Source organism: Balaenoptera physalus, assembly GCF_965194825.1.
Source record: "Balaenoptera physalus genome assembly, chromosome: 3".
NCBI classification, from domain to species: Eukaryota; Metazoa; Chordata; class Mammalia; order Artiodactyla; family Balaenopteridae; genus Balaenoptera; species Balaenoptera physalus.
The window spans coordinates 125,186,931-125,202,993 of NC_138890.1; the positions used below are offsets into that span (position 1 = coordinate 125,186,931).

The 16,063-nt window shown below is 39.6% G+C and overlaps 1 protein-coding gene across 16 annotated transcripts in view; it reads right to left on the reverse strand.

Moving 5' to 3' along the window:
* The window catches only part of ERBIN (erbb2 interacting protein), a 109,378-nt gene extending 94,724 nt beyond the window's left edge, over positions 1 to 14,654 (reverse strand). For 14 of the 16 annotated variants that reach the window (XR_014262241.1, XM_082457085.1, XM_082457074.1 and 11 more), the window contains exon 1: positions 13,740 to 13,875. The gene's annotated coding sequence lies outside the window, so the exon portion shown is untranslated. Of the gene's footprint in view, positions 1 to 13,739 lie in introns of all 16 variants that reach the window. The other 2 variants (XM_082457086.1, XM_082457084.1) reach the window with 2 other exon arrangements.
* Positions 14,655 to 16,063: the final 1,409 nt, after the last annotated feature.

Below are 16,063 nucleotides of genomic sequence, written 5' to 3' on the forward strand. Positions count from 1 at the left end.
ACGTCTTTCATTTATACCAAATTATCTATTAAGTATATTAAAAGGAAGGACAAGATCAAGGTCAGTGAAACATGTAAATTGACAAAAATAAACTCTAGGGTGTAAGCAGTGGCAAAGATCTCTTGGGAAACATTTACTATGTGTATAAACTACATAGCTAGAGAGTTTACTATTATGATCAAATAAAGGACCAAAATAACTATCATTAAAAGATATACATAATACTACTGTGCATCACACTAAATACTAAGAGTTCAAGGAAAATGTTTGTAAGTAGTAGTATTTTTCTCAGAAATAAATCAAAAAGTAGTAAAGGAACAAGGTTCAAGAAGCCATTCTCATACCACTTAAGTCACCTTCGAGAGGCAGTTACGGGGCAGAACAGTGATAGAAGGAACCAACTTCTACTTAAATCAACCTCAGAATTTAGCAAGTTTTCTTGTTCCCTTTCCAATTCCCCAGCCAGACAATGCTAGAGAAAGAAAGTGTAGTATGATTAAATGGAAACTCCTGGGCAATCAGACTGCTATCCTAATGTTGGAGGATGATCTCAAGCAACGAAAGGAAATGAGTAAACAGACATTTCTCCAAAGAAGACACACAGATGGCCAAGAGGCACATGAAAAGCTGCTCAACATCACTAATTATTAGAGAAATGCAAATCAAAACGACAATGAGGTATCACCTCACACCAGTCAGAATGGCCACCATCAGAAAATCTACAAACGACAAATGCTGGAGAGGGTGTGGAGAAAAGGGAACCCTCTTGCACTGCTTGTGGGAATGTAAATTGATACAGCCACTATGGAGAACAGTATGGAGGTTCCTTAAAAAACTAAAAATAGAATTACCGTATGACCCAGCAATCCCACTACTGGGCATATACCCCAGAGAAAACCATAATTCAAAAAGACACATGAACCCCAGTGTTCACTGCAGCACTATTTACAACAGCCAGGTCATGGAAGCAACCTAAATGCCCATCGACAGATGAATGGATAAAGAGGATGCAGTACATATACATACAATGGAATATTACTCAGCCATAAAAAGGAACGAAATTGGGTCATTTGTAGAGACGTGGATGGACCTAGAGACTGTCATACAGAGTGAAGTAAATCAGAAAAACAAGTATTGTATATTAACACATATATGTACAATCTAGAAGAATGGTACAGATGAACCGGTTTGCAAGGCAGAAATAGAGACACAGATGTAGAGAACAAATGTATGGACACCAAGGGGCGAAAGCGGGCAGGGGGTGGTGATGGTGGAATGAACTGGGAGATTGGGATTGACATATATACACTAATATGTGTAAAATAGATAACTAATAAGAACCTGCTGTATTAAAAGAAAAAGGATATGAGGGAAGAATTTTACAGTTAAAATGATAGGTTACTGGGACTTCCCTGGTGGCACAGTGGTTAAGAATCCGCCTGCCAATGCAGGGGACACGGGTTCGAGCCCTGGTCTGGGAAGATCCCACATGCCGCAGAGCAACTAAGCCCATGCGCCACAACTACTGAGCCTGCGCTCTAGAGCCCACGAGCCACAGCTACTGAGCCCGCATACCACAATTACTGAAGTAGTAGTTGTGCCTAGTAGAGGTAGGAGCCTGTGTGCCTAGATCCCGTGCTCCGCAACAACAGAAGCCACCACAATGAGAAGCCTGAGCAATGCAACGAAGACCCAATGCAGACGAAAATTAATTAATTAATTAATTTAAAAAAAAAAAAGATAGGTTACTAAGTACTTGTCAGGATGCATACTAAATTATAATACATGAGACTATACAATTTAATATATTTATAATTCAATTTTCACAAAAGTGCTATTACTCGTTCATCTATAATTATATACCTAGAAGATATACCACACCATCTAAAAATCTATTAGTAATTTTTAAAAAGTCTTCAGTAGAATGCAGTAGGTAATAAATAATTAAAATCAATCTCCTCCCTCCATTTAAGTATCCAGATAAGAATACAATGAAAGAAATAGCCCCATTCATAACAGCAGCAGCTCTCACCTTTCCTCCATTAAGTTTTTTGGAAATAAGCTTAATGAAAAAATATACATAATTCTTAACAATAACAAAAAATATGCATACTAATAAGAAACATGGATAGGACAAGAAAAAATCATAAAATCCACTGAAGGGCATAAAGTATTAAATAAATGGAAAATTTACTTTCCTAGAAAGAGATAGGCTATTGTAAAGGTATCAATTACTTCTTAAACTATCTATAAATTCAAGCACTCTCAATCAACATACCAACAAGAAGTATTTTTAGAACTTAATGATTCAAGTTCACCTGGAAAATTTTTTCAAAACTAGAGTAATAAACTGACACTTCCAGCTATTAAGCATACTATAATGAGGAGGGGTGGAAAAATCAAGTGAGCATAGTATTATAACAAAAACACAATAAATAAAAAAAGAAGACTTTCATATAGATTAAGTATATTTGGGAATTTTCTATCGATAAAGATAGAATTTTAGAAGTAAAAAAGATGATTTATTCAACAAATGGTGTTACAACAACTGGTTAGAAATTTGGAGAGAATCAATCTAGATAATTATTTCACTCCTTAAGCCAAAGTAAGAAAACTTAGATTATTATTTTTATAATCTTGGCATTAATCCTTTCTAAGAATACCCTTAAACCCAAAAATGCACAGACTGACAAATATGACTACATTAAAATTTAAACTTCTAAATGGCAAACACCATAACCAAAGCATATAAGTAACAAGTCAACTAAATCCATGTAGAACACAAAAGGCATACAAATATGTAATATTCCTAAAAGAATTTTTACATTTAACTTGCCAACATCACAGTTAGTAAGTTGCAACCTGACTCCAAAGCCTATGTTATATATATACTATACTATGCTGCCTGTCTCAGATTTGCACAAGTACTTTAGCTAATATCCAATTTGTTCAAGAATGCTCATAAAGAGGTACTCTCATATACAACTGGTGGAAGTATAAATGGATACAAACTCTTCAGAGAGAATTTGATTCTATCAATTTCAACTACACACATAGCAAATGCACTTTAGGTATTTATCCACCAGAAAAAATTCATACAAGTGTAAAAATTTACATGCAAAGAATACAAGAATAAACTTATATTCTGTACAGCATTGTCATGTATATGAAACAAAATTCATATTTATGGCAAGACAAGAGAAATTTAAATGTAAAATTTTTCTCTGCCCTCTCCTCACACTGTGCATTGTGTATCCACATTATGCATTGACGAAACCTCCCCCATCAGCAGGAATACCTGCTCAACCATAAACAGCAACATTCTGCCAGCATCAACACGACAACTCAAAGGATACCATTCCTTCTTGATCTTGTAAAGGGTCACATGACCCACCACAATAGCACTTAAATCTGGATTATGTAAACTGTCAATAATTTATCGTACAGCCCTCTGTCTCAAAAAAAACTTATATACTATGTGTTGACTTCTAATAGGTGGAATAGTTCTCAGAGCTTTCTGAGATGCTCTTCCCAGGTTACAATCCTCAAATTTGGCTCAAATATAATTTTCCAATTCTTAGATGGACTGATTAATTTTTCATCAACATGTATAACAACCTAGAAACAATTCTAAAGCTAATTAACACATATACATACCTACTATATCCCCTTATATATAAATGAAATATATCTTCCATTTTTATTTAAAGATACTTACACATGTACACACATGCACACTTACATGTTGGAATACATACAGAAGTCTTCAGAAGAATAAAAAACACACTGAGGATCTCTGGGAAGTGGAATTATAGGGAATTTTCATCTTCTATATTATAAATTTCTGTATTTGAATTTGTATAACAAGTAAGAAAAAAAAAATTAAGGTAATTGTTTTAGCCCTTTGCCTAACAAAAGCCTCTCAGTGCTTGTACCTTGTCCAGCCCTCCTAGCCTACCCTAAAGTATGTCACTCTATAGATACCTAAAAGATTGAATTGATAGAAACGGTACTGATTTCAATAACCAAGTTCAAAAAAGATAAAGAAGATAGACAGACTCTCAGCGTTTCTGGCTTGGGAACAATTTTCAAAAGAAAGAGCATACAGGACATTATGCTGCTATCAGGTATCTCTGACCCATCGAACTGCAACTACTATACACAGTCTCTGATATTCTTCAGCTAGCCCCAGGACAATTAACTAAATCTTTTCAAGTCCCCAGAGATTAACAGGGCACCCAAAGAATCCGTTTGTTGCCACCAGGATCCTTATCTTTTCCTAAAAGACTGAGAGTAAATCTACTCTAGCCACAAAAAGATATCCCAATATGCCTCTAAAATCACTTCCAAAATCTCCAGGGATGGGGGAAGTCAAACCAACTTATTCTAGACTGGGTGATAGCCTTGGCAAGGAGATTCATTTTTTAGATTACACGTTTCTTGTGTTGGCCCTAATACAAATGACACAACTTTCTCCCACCCCAGCCCACAGCAATCTAGAATTGGTCTAAGGTTTGAAATTCCAAGGACACAATTATCAAGGAAATAAGATACACGCTCCAAACTTTGGGATTATATAAACAATAAAACCTTCATATGGAAAAATACAATTGCACCAAAATCACTGCATTCATACTAAAATCGAGCCCCAACATTATCTCCACAAGGAACCTATCCAACATAGACCATAAACGTACTGATTCATTCCATCCACCTTTCATATAGTAACCTTGAATTGCTAAGGAATGAAATATTTCACCTAAGTATATTTTACCATGTGCTACATTTTAGAATTTTATCCCTTTAGAAATACGTCAAAAATTAACTGGACTACAGGGACTTCTGGCTGAAAATGTCTGATCAAATGTTTAACTCATCTCCCTCACCAAAAAAAAAAAAGTACAGAAACAAAACTAGTTCTCACTATCAGAAAAAAGTTACAAATATGGAAAGGGAAAACACTAGAATGAACTCTGTGGTGCTGGATTAGAACCAGAAGTACCATTGCGAAATCATTCTATATTTACAGAAATATAGATGTAAATGTGAATGTGTACGTGTGCGCACATAAAAATATCCCCTACCTCTATATGCTAAGAAGGCCAGGTGCAGCAACACCCCAAGAGCAATGAGCACAAGAAGTGCCCCAATCTTGGCTTCTAAGTACCATCTTCCACTAAAAATAACTGGAGCAAGTTTGAAGTTAAGTCTGGAACAGCATATTGTGCTAGATACAAAAAAGTGCTCAAAGAAGGAAGAGGTATGTCAAAAAGAAAATAAACCAGCTGGAAGGGGTTCCCACTAGCCTAATCAACAACAATTTAAGTACCAAAACAAATGATAGTAGATTATAACTCAGTGAATATAATAGGTAATCATGAATAGACAGAGATGTAAATAAAGGAATACATTAAAAATCTGATGAGGAACAAAATATTTACATAGTTTCAACACCTAGCCCAAAAATATTTATTAATTACAAATGAGAAAGGAGTACCTTGACATAGGCGATGTCTGGCACTTACAACCTTAATCACATAACCAATTCCTATCAATAGTGGGACAACTGAAATTGCCTGGCACCTGATAAGATACAGGAGAAGAATGCAACATCACTTCCATGATAATCCTGCCAAAGATCTAATAATGAAAATCTAATCAAAATCTAATTAAAATGTCAGAGAAATGCAAATTAAGGGTTATTCTACAAAATAGCTAGAGCTATAATCTTCAGTGTCAAGTCAGTCCCCTGAAAGTAAAGATAAAAACTGTTCCAGATTAAAGAAGACTAAAGAGACATGACAACTAAACGCAATACATAATTCTACTTTTAATCTAAAAGACATTGGGACAATTTGTCAAACTGAGATGTTAGTAATGTATTCTTGTTAACTTTCTAATTTAATAGTTATGATGTTATTATGTAGGAGAATGCCCTTGTTTGTAGGAAATAAACATTAAAGTATTTGGGGGTGATGAGGCATCAGAGATGGACAGCTTACTATCAAATGGTTCAGGAACAAAAAAAATTCTTTGTACTATGCTACTAACTTTTCTGTGTATCTGTCATTGTTCCAAACTTTAAAATATGAAAAAAAAATTACAAAAAAAAAAACTATAGTGGCACTAAAAAACCTAGGAGGGGTACATCTACAGATAAGAACAGAAAGGAATTTGTAGAGAATAAAAAGCGGATTGGGGGGCTTCCCTGGTGGCGCAGTGGTTGAGAATCTGCCTGCTAATGCAGGGGACATGGGTTCGAGCCCTGGTCTGGGAAGATCCCACATGCCGCAGAGCAACTAGGCCCGTGAGCCACAACTACTGAGCATGCGCATCTGGAGCCTGTGCTCCGCAACAAGAGAGGCCACGACAGTGAGAGGCCCCCGCTCGCCGCAACTAGAGAAAACCCTCGCACAGAAACGAAGACCCAACACAGCCAAAATAAATAAATTAATTAATTAAAAATAAATAAAATAAACTAAAATTTTTTAAAAAGTGGATTGGGGCAGGGGGTGGGGGGGTGGAAAGGGCGGATGACAACAAAACACATCTGAAGAACCAGATACACAAGACAAGTATAAAGTGGGATCTCCAAAAAGGATAAGTTTTCTTAGCAAGAAGCATTGGAAGAAGTGTGTGTCCCGGGCAGTCAGCCAGGTAATAAAACCATAGTAGAACAGCTGCATGGCTAAGGCCTCCAGCACAACTCTCTATACTGTGGGAGATCTGACATTTGGACAGTATAACTGTGAAATAGGGGAATATTATCTCCTGAGGGACAGGAAATATGAGTAAGAGGACAAGCTACCCTAAGGAGAAACCCATTAGCTAAATATACCAAAGACAGAAAAACTGGGATTCACTTGGGCTGGGGAAATACACTTAAATGACCAATACAGTATAGTCTGGACCATCATATAAAACTTTACAATGAAAAATCTAACATTTGAGGAAAAACCAAAAGCATGATGGATATACCAAGCACAAGAACAAACTTCCTATATTGTTAACAGAGCAAACAGAAGTCAATGTAAAAGTAATATATATCTCAGAGATTCAAGAGCTTATGTGTGGACCAAAAATACAACCAAAAAATAAAAATCAACTACTATGAAAATGCAAAGCAAGAGTTCTTAGAAATTCTATTTTCCTTCCCAAAAAAGTAATGAAATAATTGAAAAGAACTGAAGACCAAATTAATGAGCTAAACAATCAAGCCTCAGGATTCTCCCAGAATGAAAAAAAAAAAAAAAATCAAAGCAAGTAACAAATGCTCCACAAATCCCAACATCCACCTAAGTTCTCAAAGTGTGGTCAATGGGCCCTGGAAGTCCTGGGAGACTTTCAAGGACTTTTCACGGTCAATACTATTTTCATCATAATATTAAAACATCATTTGCCCTTTCCCACTATACTGACAGCAACGGTGGGTAAAATCGCTAGCATCTTAGCACAAACACAGTGACATCAAGCTCGACTAGCACCATTACATATTCCCAGATTTCTTTTCAAATGCCACTTTCACTTAAGTATATCTTTAATGAAGCAGTAAAAACAATTTTTTTTTTTTTTAATTTGGTCGTGCCGTGTGACTTGCGAGATCCTAGTTACCTGACCAGGGATCGAACCCCAGCCCTCTGCAGTGAGTCCTAACCACTGGACTGCCAAAGAATCCCCCTCCCAAAATAATAATTTTATTAAGTCTCAACTCTTCAATACATGTCTTCTTCATATTCTATGTGGAGAAAGAGCAATCTTGAGGAAGAGCACTTGTGTATATTACTTTGAGTCGTGAACTAAATTAGCCTTTTTTTAATGGAACATTTTGACCTTAAAGAGAGAATGAGAAATTACGGTTATATAGACTTAGGAATTTGGCACACATTTTCTCAAAAATAAACCAAGTAAGCCTGTAACTTCAAGGGAAAAACACTGACAGTATTTGTTACCAATGATTAATGTTCGAGCTTCCAAGTGAAAATTTAGAATTGTGAAAAACTTGTATCTGCCACCCTGAGCTTTACAGCTTCGTATTAAGGACTTCTGATGAGATTACTGGTGACATTAACAACTTTTTTGGTTTTGTTACTGCATAATGAAATGTGTCAACTTTGGGGAAAAAATGTATAACTCAATGAACCTGTATTTCCCAAACAACCAATACACGGTGTTACAAAATCATAAACAGGTGAAAGATTAATTCAAAGTGCAAGGTATACCACGGATTTTCAGATAACAAGAAATGGAAAATTCAGTGATATGGTTTCAGATTCAACACTGCAGCTCTCCTTTAAAAAACTACCACTTGTCAAATGTTGGCTAAAATACCTCTTCCTTTTCCAACCATGTGTCTGTATAATACAGGATTTCTTCATATACTTCAACCAAAACAATATATTGCAAGAGTGAATGCAGAAGCAGATACGAGAATCAAGCTGTTTTCTATTCAACCAAACACAAGAGACTTCCAAATACATATAACAATGCCACTCTGCTAAAGATTTGTTTTGGAAAACAGGTTTTTTAAAAAAACCTAATTTAATTTTTTTAATTAAAAATATTTTTATTAAAAGAGGGTTACACTAACAGGCAATGGTTTATTATTTTTTAATTAATTTTTAAAAATTTGTAATACAGGAAATATAATAAATATAACCCACATAAACTAAAGCTCTGTGGGGTTCTTAGTAAATTTTAAGAGAGTAAAGGGATCCTAAGACCAAAGAGTTTGAGAACAGCTGCCTTAGGGCTAGTTACTATTACTTGTAATTACACTATGCTATAATAGAGTGAATCCTCCTAAGGACAAATAAAATGTATAAGGCACTCATCCGCAAAGCAAGTTGTCTGAGACTACTCTATTTTTTTAAATTTTTTATTTGTATACAATTTTTAAAGGTTACTTTCCATTTACACTTATTACAAAATATGGGCTATATTTCCCATGTTGTGAGACTACTCTGTTTTCTAAGTTACTCAGACTTCTTTTCCACTCTTCTATTCCCTCACTGTATTGGGTTGGCCAAGAAGTTTGTTTGGGTTTTTCTGCAACATCTTATGAAAAACCTGAACGAACTTTTTGGTCCACCCAATACGATAGGCCCTAGCTTCATGATGCTGTCAGTGTGCTTTCTCACCTCTTCTAGTACATCAAAAAGGCAGGAAACAGCTCAGTATAATCAAAAACAAATGGGCTCTGAATAAGGATGTCCCTATGAATGAAGTCCCCAGATTTTATTACATCTGTTTTGATTACTTAAATGTCTCTTTTATTATTTTCTAGTTCTTCTACTACACTCTATATACCTTAAGTCATAGGTAGATAAATAACCTCCAGATAAGTAGAATCTTCTTTTATTAACTTAACTTTTAGATATTCTTTCCTACTGTCTCACATACTATCAATTAGAAAGCCTGGCGTGGCCTTCATCCAATGGTACCTGGAACAAAATATGAAGTGAGAAGAATAAAGTGAGTGATAGAATTCCACTCTGCTTATTTCATAAAAACAGACAAAAGGAGGCAATTTCAAAAATTTAGGGACACTGACAGAGAAGACACCTAATTTGGAGGTAGGACAGGAAGGAAAGGAACAAATAGAGAAGGGAGGTACAGAGGTATAAGCTTGTGTGTTTTAAGAGGCCGAAAGCATAATAAAGCAAGAAGGTATTGGGGGGAGGGTTAATGAATATAAGAATACATAACACCATGATATTATCTTAACAGAGGTAAATCTGGTGATATTAAAGAGAAAAAAAGAATTGAGGAAACAAAACATAAATAAAAACAAATACACTGATGAGTATTAGGTTAATACTGACATGTAAACTGAGTTGGAATGAAAAGGGATATACAGAGTTCAGTGGAGCTGAGCAAATAAATATTTTCTACTCATGTTTTAAACAACTTTTGAAGTGATAAGCAGAGACTAGTAAAGTTCAAAAAGAAAAGGGCAAAATATAATTAAAAAACAAGAACTGAACATGAAGAAAATAGGGGAAGTAAATGAAGCTATAAAAATACGAGATAAAGGAATTAGAAGAGAAAGCTGAATAACAGCTAGATTTCTTTTTTTATAAAGACAGAAAAAGTTAAATCTGAAAAATGATGTAGTACATTTCAAGCGATGATAGGCATCAAGAAATAAACAAAAAATAATAGGGAGTAAATCACAGAAAAGTAGAAGGTAGAAGTGCTGAGCTTATTTCCTTAGACAATTCAAAAGTAGATATTATAGAGCATAATCCACATACACATTTTTCATGGCAAACAGTGTGCATTTAAAAACCGAATAATCGGGACTTCCCTGGTGGCGCAGTAGTTAAGAATCCACCTGCCAATGCAGGGGACACGGGTTCGAGCCCTGGCCCGGGAAGGTCCCACATGCCGAGGAGCAACTAAGCCCGTGCGCCAGGACGACGGAAGCCCGTGTGCCTAGAGCTAGTGCTCCGCAACAAGAGAAGCCACTGCAATGGGAAGCCCGCGCACCGCAATGAAGAGTAGCTCCCACTCGCCGCAACCAGAGAAAGCCCGAGCACAGCAACAAAGACCCAACGCAGCCAAAAATAAAAAATAAATTAAATAAATAAATTAAAAAAAAAAAAATCCGCATGGGACACAGGTTCAAGCACTGGTCCAGGAAGACCCCACATGCCGTGCAGCAACTAACCCCACGAGTCACAACTGAGCCTGCACTCTAGAGCCCGCGAGCCACAACTACTGAGCCTGTGCGCCACAACTACTGAAGCCCACGCGCCTAGAGCCCGTGCTCCACAACAAGAGAAGCCACTGCAACTAGAGAAAGCCCGTGTGCAGCAACAAAGACCTACCGCAGCCAAAAAATTAACTAATTTTTTTAAAAAACCTGAATAATCTATTATGAACAGCTAAACACGGGTACAATATACGTTATCAGGAAAGGAAAAGAGAAAGGTATCTTTAGGACTTTATAACACAGGTGTTCCCAGAAAAAAAAACAAGACATGTGACAGAGAAATGGATGAGCAATGGAAAAAAACGCAAGCAACAAGTCTGTTTAAAGAGAATCTAGGTAAGCAGCAATTACAAAAAAAAAAATTACTTTCCTATCCAACATCATTAAAATCTGCATAATCCCAAATACTTTGTAAACACTGCCATAATCTATTTCTAAGCGAAAAACAGCTTAAACTCTAAACCATGTCATCTATAAACAATTATTTAAAATAAATGCCCAAATATGCACCTAATTTTCTGAAATTTTCATGTGTTTCTTAAAGGTATCATTTACTACCAAGAGCTCAATACCAATATTCCTAAAATACCTGAATTTTAGAGATTTACCAATGATACATGCAAAATGTCTCTAACTATAATTATCACTTCATTAATAAAAAACATGCAATAAAAATTTGCTTTCCGTATTTGAACAGCTGTAAGCTTTTTATACATGAAAAGTTTGTAATAGTTTGTTCTCAAACAGCAGGCAGACTTCATAACATAATATTTGAATTAATTAGTTGAAAGATTAAGATTATCACTATAGAATACTCTTAAGTACCTTCAATAAACAGTGCCATTAAGAGCGCATTTTGCGCAAACACCTTGGACGTACTCTAGATTTGCCAATTTAATCTAAGAAAACCCACACAATGTTAACAGTATCCAAAATTTGAAGCCATTTTTAAATATTTTAATTGATTATCATCTTTTTTAAACCTCTTTTCACTGTCACATTTTAAACGAGACTTTGAAAAATATTTATAGTTTGACAATAGTATAAAACCTAAAATTCATTACGTTAATTCAGTGCTAACCTAATAAAATTCTAAGTAAACTGAAAAGTAAATTTTGTTTTGTTAAGGGGAAAAAAAGGACTCAAAGGCAACTACAAAGGTGAACATCTCACTTTTAAAAATGTATTGTCTGCATTTAAACATACTATTGCTCCCTCAAGGAAAAAAAAAAAAAAATCAAGAACTATATTTAAAAACAGGGATTTATTTAAGTAGGTATTTTCAAGGGCTATAATACTTTTTATAAGTAAAATTCACTAATGCAGAGAAACATTTTCGCAAAGTGATAATTCTCTATAAAAGACTTGCTCTATTAAGGTTTTGCTGCTCTGAAGCCAAGTATAAACCATATAAGGAAACCGAAGTTCAATGCCATTTATTTTGTTCCCCTCTTTCAGATGCCCAAGAATAACCTCTTTCGCTGCCTGATGATATGTCCCAAAATCATAAAGTAGATTAGTTATACGCTTTAAATTTCTTGATAAAGCCACTTTGACCTAACAGGAATTACCTGATGGGTCACAAATCTTACCAACAATTTAAAAAATTAAAAAAATTTAAAAAGGAGCTCCAGAGACTAAGCTCTAGGGAAAAATTCAAAACAGTACAGAGTACGACTTAAAAGATTCCCATTTTGAAATATACTTGTGAAATAATTTGATCCTGTCCTTTAAGAGCTACCTTTTCTCTTCTTTGAACTAAAGAAAGCCACCTATTTTTCCTTGAGGTAGCATGGGCAAATAAACATCAGTTTATATTTAAGATACACCTACCAACAAAATACCATATTTATTTAATATTTATTCAAAAGCACAGTACTATCTTTCACCTCCCTTTACCACAAAAGTACTGGGGGGGAAACCAACCTTAAAAAGACACACATTAAAACACCACTGAAGAAACCGTTTGTGTTTGCTGCGACCAAAACTAGTTTCATCTATACAGACTACCGACTGGTTCAGAAGTGTTTACATCTATAACTGACTGGTGGAATGTCCCCCTGCTTCACTAATCCCTGCCCCCAAGGCAGATACTCATCACTTTCTGGGCGGCAGAACCAGCCAAAACACTTGGGCCAACACAAAAATGTAAATACTGTACTATTCAAAAAGCACAGCTGTTTATCACAATCAACGTGATGCCCATGAAAATTGTTTCAAGCGTTCTACTTCCCTTCCTGTATCTTCTGTTCTGAACTGCACAGAAGTCCTAACAAACCAAACCACTTACAGGTGTTTACGTTTGTTTTTTAATTATAACCCTCTCTTTGTCCATAATACTTACTCCCTCCTTTTTCTTTCTACTAAGTCAGTGACAAGGAAAACCTAGCCGACAGTTGCTTTCAGTTAATTAACCCAACAAGTATTATCAAGTTCTAAATGTCTGAAAGGAACAAGTTATTGAAGAAATGTATTACCCACCTAGAAAAACGACTAAGAATGGCAAAGGTTTTTGGCTTATAAGATCCAAATGAAATATACCCATAAAGGTTGGTACTAAAAAAATCTCTATATACAATTAAACACAAAAGCCAAGTAATCGGTAACAGTATAAACAAATGTGGCAGCCATCTCAGCAGCAGCAAATCCCTCCCCGCAGTGACCTAACTTTCTTCCAAAACAAAAAGTTGCCAGGTTCAGCAACTTAATAAATCAGAAATATACATCGTATATGTTCCGGGAAACTAAAACTTCTGGACCTTGTGCCGAACAAAGGCACTCCTTCCTCGCATTGCTGAAAACTTTTCGACCCACCGCACTCTTACAACCTCTTCTAAAATAACCAGAGTCCAGATGGTAGAAGAGGGAATAAAATCAGTTCTACTATTCAGCACCCAAAACACTATCCAGTTCGACATCAGAACGGGAGAATCTAGGTGAACTTCAGAAAAAGTGAAAAACGCTAAAGTTCCCTCACTTTCCTGGCCCGGGAGCTTTGTGACTCGTAGACACTTGTGAAAATTACCTTTCGGTCGGGCAGTGTCTCAGGGCCGCTTTTTCAAGGCTTCGCCTGACATGATTTCCTTCCCTTCATTAGTCACTTCGGATCCAGCCGAATTTCTCTCTCTGGTGAGAGCGGATGTGAAGTGGCCTCCCGCAGTAGGAAGAGTAGGTGGCTTTGGTGGGGGCTGGGACGCAGACTGGTTTCCTGGTCTCGAGTTTTGCAGGAGTTTCCCAGACCCAACTAGGATCTCCGCCGAAAAACAAAAACTTTTCACTCGTGACACCGCCCGGAATTACCGTGCGAAACTCACTTCCTGCCGTGGCGAGCAGCAGGATCCAACTCGGTCCAGGGGAACCCGGAAAACCAGCTCCACGCGCGCCGGGGAGGGGGAGGGCAGGGGGCGTCAGCTGCGAGCCTGGGACTCCGGGCGACCCGCGCGCCCCGACACCCGACGGCGGCCGAACCTGGCCGACGGGGGGCGAAGACGCCGCCGGGGTGCTGGGCGAGCCTCGGCCGCGCTAGGCCGCCACCTCCTTCTCGCCGCCGCCCCCGGAGCCGGGCGGCGGGGTTATTGTCTCGATAGCGCCTGCCGCGCCCTTCGCCTGCGCCGCCGCCGCGGCCGCCCCGAGCTAGAGCCGAGGGGCCGGACAGGCTCGATGGCGGCCCCCTCCCCGGGCCGTCCGTCGGGCCGTCCGTCCTTCCGTCCGTCCCTCCCCGCTTTCCCTTCTCGCCCTCGAGCCCTCTTCTCCTCCCTCTCCCGTTTCCCCGCCGCCGTCCCCTCGCTCCCCTCCTCGTTCTTCTTCCCCGGCGGCGGTAGCTCCCCCGGGAAGCGCAGGGGGTGGGGGCAGGCGGCGGCTTCGTCTCCTCACGAGCTCGCGGGGCCGCGGCAGGGGCCGAGGCTGCGTCCCGCGCCACCGCGCCACATTCACTCGAGCGAGAGACTGCGAGGGGCGGGGAGGGGAGGGAGGGAGAGGAGAGAAAGGAGGAGGAAGGGGGCTGGGGCGGAGAGGAGTTACTGCCTCACAGGCCGCGGCGGCAACAGCGCCACCGCCCCGCCGGGGAGGGGGGAAGAGGCTGCGCGCGGCGGCGGCTCCGCGGCGGGGGCGGGGGCGGGGGCGGGGCGGCCTCCCGCGGGCTTTGCCCCAACCGCCAACCGTCGGGCTGGAGGCCGGCGCGAGCCAGTCACCGCACGCGGGGGCGGCGCGGGCCGACGTCGGTGGGGGGGGTGGGGCTGCGGGCCCGGGGCTGCGGGCCGGGGACCGGGGGGTGGGGCCGGCGGCGGCCAGGGGTTCGTTTGCGAAGCGCGGCATGAGGCCCGCTCAGGCCCAGGCCTGGGAGGCCTTCTTGCGGCTTCCCGGCTGCCCAAGGTGGGGGACTCGGATGAAGCCGACCCCGGCTGACCCCGCCCAGCCTGGGAGACCGAGAGTCCCCAAGCCTCCTCCACCCCAGCCGATTGAGTTTCTTTGTACGACAGTAATCGGTGCGAAGGGTTCATGTCCAACCCGATTTTAAGGCTGCAGGTATCTCTTTCAATTGCAGCACTCCAACTTCCTCTAATGGCACGCTCAGTTTGCAAGAAACCACAGCGGCAGCGCGGTGGAGCTTCCCACGCCAGCCCTTGCTCCGAGCTTGCTCGGACAGCAAAGCAGCTAGGGCTCCTCCAAGTCTCGACCTCACACCGGCGGGGAGACAAAGCTGGCACTGGGAGGGGGAAAATGGCCCGCGAAATTGCCTCAAGATAGTGCCTTTGTTAGAGGAAACATTGGATACACTCCGAACGCAGCGTAGGCTTCCAGCCCCGGCGGTTTCGGTGATGCAGTCGTTAAATTACGCTGGCCCTAGTGAAACTCAGCCTGGCAGGGTTTGCGTTTATTGCGGAGAGAGCTGCTTAGGCATTCTATCAACACATATGGCATAAAACGCCTCAACCATAACATTGCAGTTTTTGCAGTTACCGCTTTAAATATGTTAACAGACAAGACGGCCTTGTTTTACCCCGAGAAGGAACGCAATAGATACGAAACAAACCATTCCCCGCCCCCAGTCTCTGCTGTACTTAACCGTGTACAATGACGGTAATTAGTCTCTGTGTCCCTGAAGTCACTGCTTCAGTTCTTCCGTCTGTGTTCCAAAGATAATTATTTATTACCAAGTTTGAATAAAGAGCTGTATGCCCTACAGATGATTTTTGGCTTCCATCCAAAGGAAGGAGTTGATAAAGTCCATCAAAGAATTATTTACCAACGTGAGTTGTACGCTAGTGATAAACACTTGAAATAACTCCAAAGATATTCAAGACATTCTGTTAGGGGTGGGAGCTTTTAACTACTTCAGAACTGGTAGAA